Consider the following 6,068-nt stretch of genomic DNA (forward strand, 5'->3'; position numbering starts at 1 on the left):
GCTGGACTCCCATGAAGTTGACCATGGTTCGAGTCCCAGACTGGTGGCTTAAACTCACGCCAGGTGTGTGTGTATGCATGCCCAAGATCCCAAGAGGAGAATGGAGTAGAAGAAGTGATTGTAGCATGGCCATCCCCTCTGGGGAGTGATTTCTCGCTTTCTGTCTCTTGTTTTTCTGGCGAGTGCAGGAACCCTATAGCAAAAACCTCTCCAAAGAGAAAGAAAATAGGTCTTCTTGTGGCCAGCAGGTGGCATGGTGGTGATGGTTAAGGTGTTGGAATTCCTACATAGCCAACAACAGTTTGAGTCCTGGATCTGGTGGCTTGCTTTTTTTCTCTCTCTCTTTTTCTCTCTCTCTGGCAAAACTCATGTGGATAAAAAAAAGTCTTTAAAAAAATAAAGAAAGAAAATAAGCCTGCTGGGTCAGATAGCCAGTTGGAGGTGAGAGCCGAAATTCTCTCTGGCAAAACTCATGTGGAAAAAAAAAAGTCTTTAAAAAAATAAATAAAGAAAATAAGCCTGCTGGGTCAGATAGCCCGTTGGAGGTGAGAGCTGAAAGGCAGTTAAAACTGGGGGAGATGGTAAAGAGGCCAAATCCAGAAGTGTGTGTGTCTGTGCCTGTGTGGGCAGAGACGCTCCAGAAGGTCATTGGGAAGAAAAACGTCAGGTCATCTCACTGGCGTGGTCATGGATATGTTCTTTCTCCTTAGCCCTGGCTCCCTTTTCTATAAAACGGGAATGTGGAGTGGTGCAGGGATAACGCTGGTGCCCTGCAGGTCTGGAAGCTGCATCGGACTGCGGTTCAGATTCTGGTCAGCTTGAAAAGCACCAAGAGTGTGCAGCCGTCACCAGGAATCCTGAGGAGCTGAAGGCTGGGGAGGGGGGATTGCAGCATGATGAGGTTCTCTTTCCCCCTCCTCTTTGTCACATGCACACACACACATACACACACACACACATACACACACACACACACACACACACGTAACGTCCTAACAGGCAGTAATTACAGGAAAGGATAGTGTTGTGGATTAAACGAGGCAATAGATGCAAAATGTTCTGCACTTTCTTGTGTACCTGTAAGCTGCCCAGCAGGAAGTGACCTGACAGGAACGTCTAACAAGTTTCGTGATTGTCCAACCTTTTGCTGCCTGCCGTAGGGACATGAGGTCCGCCAACCCAGTTGTGTTGACCAGTGGATTGGGACAGGTGTCCTAGATGCAGGTTAGGATCAGGCTTTCCCAGTCTGTTTAGCCTTTTGACTAAGTGCCTTAGGGAAGGTTGCGACATTGTCTCTTTACTATTGAAGATTCTGTAATTTATGAAACAGATTGGAGTGGAGAGATTCTGTATGTGGCGAAAGTGTTCATGCCAGATTCCTTTGAGTCCCTTTTTATGCTGGACCCTTTTGCAGGTCTTCAGCTGTGGAGTAGAGGAGCCCAGGAAATACTCGCCACTCATAAGCCTAGAAGGCTTATCAGTAACAAAGTAACTCCAAAGGTATCTCGGTGGACTTGGTATTCATTCCTAACTCAGAGTGCCTGGTGGGACCCAGGTGCAAGCAGGGACTAGCAGGTGAATTTGTCCTTTCTCCCCATCCTATTCTGTTCTCTTTTTGGCCTCTCCCATGTCAACTGTTAAATATCAGTTGACACTTGATATTTAACTGGCTTCTCTTTTGCAATGTTAGGAACAGTTGACGTACAGGGCTTAAATACTTTGGAGTATTAGGTGTTGCAAAGAAATTGAGTTTGGCCCAGCCATGGAGGAGGCACAGCAGTGGTGCAACCCTCTGCAGTGCTGGAAGCCGTATGGGAAAATCGCAGCTGGGTTCCTAGGTCAACGTGTACGCCCGGGCACGCATGTGCATGCCCATGTGATCCTGGCTGGTTGGAAAGGCTGGAGCAATTGCAACTTGCGGCCATGTTGAGGGTGCTTCTTTCTCTCTCTTCTTTGAAAGAAAGAAAGTTAAAAAGAAAGAAACTGGGTTTTGATTCCGTCAGAACTATTCTTGGCCTTTTGCCTGGCTCTTCTAGTCTGAGTCCCTAGATATATGAAGGTGAAGTGGTCCTTTTTTCCTTACTACTTTTTATTATGGAGTCTCAAAGGCAGAGTAGTACGTATCTGTTGCCCAGCCACAGCAACCCTTAACCCATGGTCAGGCCTGCCCTTCACACCCCGACTCATCCCTCCCATGCATAAGGGACTTTTTTCTTTTTTAAGAGAGATTTTTGCTATAAGGTGTGTTCACTTGCTGGAGGGACATAGACAGAAAGCAAGAAATCACCTCTCGGGGAGGATGGCCATACCGCAATCCCTTCCCCTCCATTCTCCTCTTGGGATTTTGAGTGCACACATCCACACATCTGGCATGAGTTTTAGGTAGCTGGGTCTGGGACTTAAACTGCAGTCGGCCATGTGGGAGTGAGCTGTGTAACCACTTTGCCATCCCATGGTCCCGACACCACACTATCATCACACTAACTATAAATAGTTCAGAATGTGCTTCTAATGGATAAAGACCAAAATACGAGATCACATTTGCATCGACTCTTGTATCCGCGTGGCTGCATGTCTCACACATTCCTACTACCTCCGGTGCTCACTCAGGTCCGCATCATGTCTACACATTGTAAGTGATTGACATGACTTTTGAGATTCTTTTCATTTATACTTTTTCCTTTTATTTCTTTTTCATGTCCTTGTAAGTCAATTGTTGAGGAAACGAATAATTTGCTCGTAGAGCTCCCAACAGTCTGGAATCTGCAGAATGTATCACAGTGGCCTTTAGCAGTCCTCGGTCTCCAGTGATTTCTCTAAGTGAGTCGTTGGATATAAGCTGTGCCGTCCTATGTGGTAGCCATAGTCACATGTGGCTTTTCGAGTGAAGTAAGAATAAAAAATTGCTGTCTCCCCAGCCACATCTCAAGTGCTCAGTAGCCATGAGTGACTGGTGACTTCTGGATTGGACGCACAGGAGGGAATTTTTCTGCCACTTTGGAAAGTTCTATTGGGTGATGTTATTCTTCATGCTGGATCACATATCTTTCATTTTGGCTAGAATATGTCATAGTGTGGGTGACTATTTCTATCAAGAGGCACTTGATATTTAACTGGCTTTCCTTTTTGCAGTGTTAGGAACAGTTGATGTTCAGGGCCTAAATACTTTGGAGTGTTAGGTGTTGCAAAACAGTTTTTTTGTTTTGTTTTGTTTTTAATTTACTATAGGGCACGTGTGCTCAGCAGAGAGACACATGGTGAGAAAGAAGTAAAAATACACACCCCGTGGGGAGGGTGGGAAGATGGCCACACCACAGTCTCTTCCTCATTCTCCTTTCAGAATTTTGGGCATACTTGCACATGGTCCCAGCATGTTCTCAAGCCACTGCTCCCAGGCCTCAGTCCTCATTACTGGCCATGTGGGATCCAACCCCCTTAACCACTGGCTGACCTGCAAAGCAGTGCTATTCTGATTCTGTCCTTCATTATGAACTGATGTATTTCTGTAGACAGGTATTTCCTCTCATCGACTGTTTGCTTTCCAGGACAATGCTTGATCCAGAAGTCTCTAGTGATGACCAAGTCATTATTTATAGGTACTAGTGGAATCATGGAACTGGTGTCTGAAGTGCATGTGTTGGAAACCTAATCCCCAGTGCAACCATGTTGAGAGGTTAGACCTTTAAGAGGTGGTTAGCTCTGCTCATGAGTGGACCGATGCTGGTATCACAGGAGTGCGTTCCTGATAAAAAGGATGGATTTGGCCCCCTTTATCTGGCTCCCTCTTGCCTTTCTGCCTTCTGCTACAGGGTGGTGCAGCAAGGATGCTTTCTCCAGATGCGGCCCCTCAATCTTGGACTTCTCAGCTTGTAGGACTTTAAGAAATAAATCTCTAGGGACTAATAGGTAGCCCTATGATTGGGGTGGCTGGGTCCCACATAACCAACTGCACAGTTTGAGTTCTAGACCCAGCAGCTTGGGGGATGTGCCAGGTCCATGTGCATGCGTTCCTGGAGTCCCAGAAGAGACTGGAGAGAGAGGGATTAGGACAGGGCCATCCACAATGGGGGTGTTTTCTCACTTTTCCAATCTCTGTCTGTTTCTCTCTGGTGAGCACATGTGTCCTATGGCAAATTACAAAATGATAACAACAATAAAAACCCTCCTAAGAAATCAATCATTCAGTGATCCTTTGTTAAATACCCACACCCAGGTATATCCCATTATAGCAACACAAAACGGACTAAAACACGTGGATTTCAGTAGTATTTAAAAATCCATTCATTTGGGACCAGCAGTTAACGTAATGGCTATGTCGCTGGACTCCCACATAGTCGACCGTGGTTCGAGTTCCGGACCCGGTGGTTTAAACTCACACCAGGCACGTGTGCATGCGTGCCCAAGATCCCGAGAGGAGAATGGAGGAAAAGGGATTGCGGTGTGGCCATCCTCTCGGGGGGGGGGTGATGTCTCGCGTTCTATCTCTCTGTCTCTCTCTGTCTGTCTGGCGAGCGCATGCGCCCTATAGCAAAAACCTCTCCAAAAAAGAAAAAAAATATCCATTCATTTGACATTTAGAAGGGAACTTTTGCAAGTTTCTTCCCAACTCCCTGCTCCTTGTCTTCTGTCTTTCAAGATGGAATCGAGTGCCCCTCCCCTTGTCTCCAGTGTTATTTTCTGACCTTCTTCCTGACCATGCATTTGGCTAACCAGCCTCTTCTTCTCAACTCCAAGCCCCTCAGAGATAGGGAACACTTCCTACTGGGCTCGTACCCAGCACCCCGTGCAGCAGCCTGACTCACAAAAGGGCACATAAGCCAGCATGGAACAAGAATATAGGCAACAGTCTATACACAAGTGACGGCAAGAAAAAGAAAGTTCTGGAAAGATGGCTTGGAACAAATGCTTAATGAAGGTTAAATTAATTAAAGACTGAAAGGGAGAGATAGAACAAATTTGTTGAAATGTTAAATTTGAATATTAGTAAAGTAGTTTTTTTTTTTTAAATAGAAGGATTATTTTATTTAATTTATTACTATTTTAAAATTTGACAAGAGAGAGAAAATGAGAAAGCAAGCTGCCAGGTCTGGGACTTGAACCATGGTCGGCCATGTGGGAGTCCAACACCTCAACCATCAGGCCACCTCTCTGCCCCAGTAAAGGACATTTTTACTGTCACAAGGGGCTATGTAGATTTAGTTGCAGGCAACAGAATCCACTCTAGCTAGTTAAAGCAGAGATCAGTTAATTATGTGGTACTAAATGACTAAAGAAAGACCAAGCTGAGGACTGCCTCTCAGAGTCTCATTGCAGAATGGGCGTGTATACAGCAGTGGCTGCAGCCTCTGTGGCTGCCTGCTCTTGCATCATGAGGCTTCTGCTACTTCCAGCACGAGAGAACTACCTCCTGTCGGCCTCTGCCCAATATACTCAGGGCTGAAGTCTAATCTAAGTCAAATCTCTTGATAGCACATGTAATTGGTAGAACCCAAGTCAAGTCTCAAACTTTAGCTACCAGGGCATTTTGGAGATGCAGTTTCTAACTGTTCAGCTTCTGCAGGACAAGAAGGCCCACCGAAGGAGTTGGAATAGTATCCATGCATAGTATCCATTACCAAAACCTTTAAAGCTTATGTAGCCCTGTTTCCCCACTTTGGGGTTCAGAAACGTAAAGCCCAGAGAGTGTTCAGAGTTCTGCATGGTTGTTAGTGGCCAAGTCCAGCCCAAAGATCGTTATTCTGTCTGCACTCTTGGTAGGTTTTGAGCATTTAAACATGGCGTACATCAGTGGGGATCTTGTCCAAACCATCACCCGGACGAAGCCTCAGCCTCAGACCAACCTCCCACAGGGAATAGGATCTTTCTTTAAAAAAAAAATTATTTATTGGGAACCAGCAGTTAGCGTAATGGCTATGTCGCTGGACTCCCACGTAGTAGACCGCGGTTCGTGTCCCGGACCCAGTGGCTTAAAACTCATGCTGGGCGCGTGTGCGTGAGTGCCCAAGATCCCGAGAGGAGAATGGAGGAGAAGGGATTGTGGCGTGACCATCCCCCCTGGGGGGTGATTT

This window comes from Tupaia chinensis, unplaced genomic scaffold, assembly GCF_000334495.1.
Source record: "Tupaia chinensis unplaced genomic scaffold, TupChi_1.0 Scaffold000101_1, whole genome shotgun sequence".
In the NCBI taxonomy this organism is placed as follows: Eukaryota; Metazoa; Chordata; class Mammalia; order Scandentia; family Tupaiidae; genus Tupaia; species Tupaia belangeri.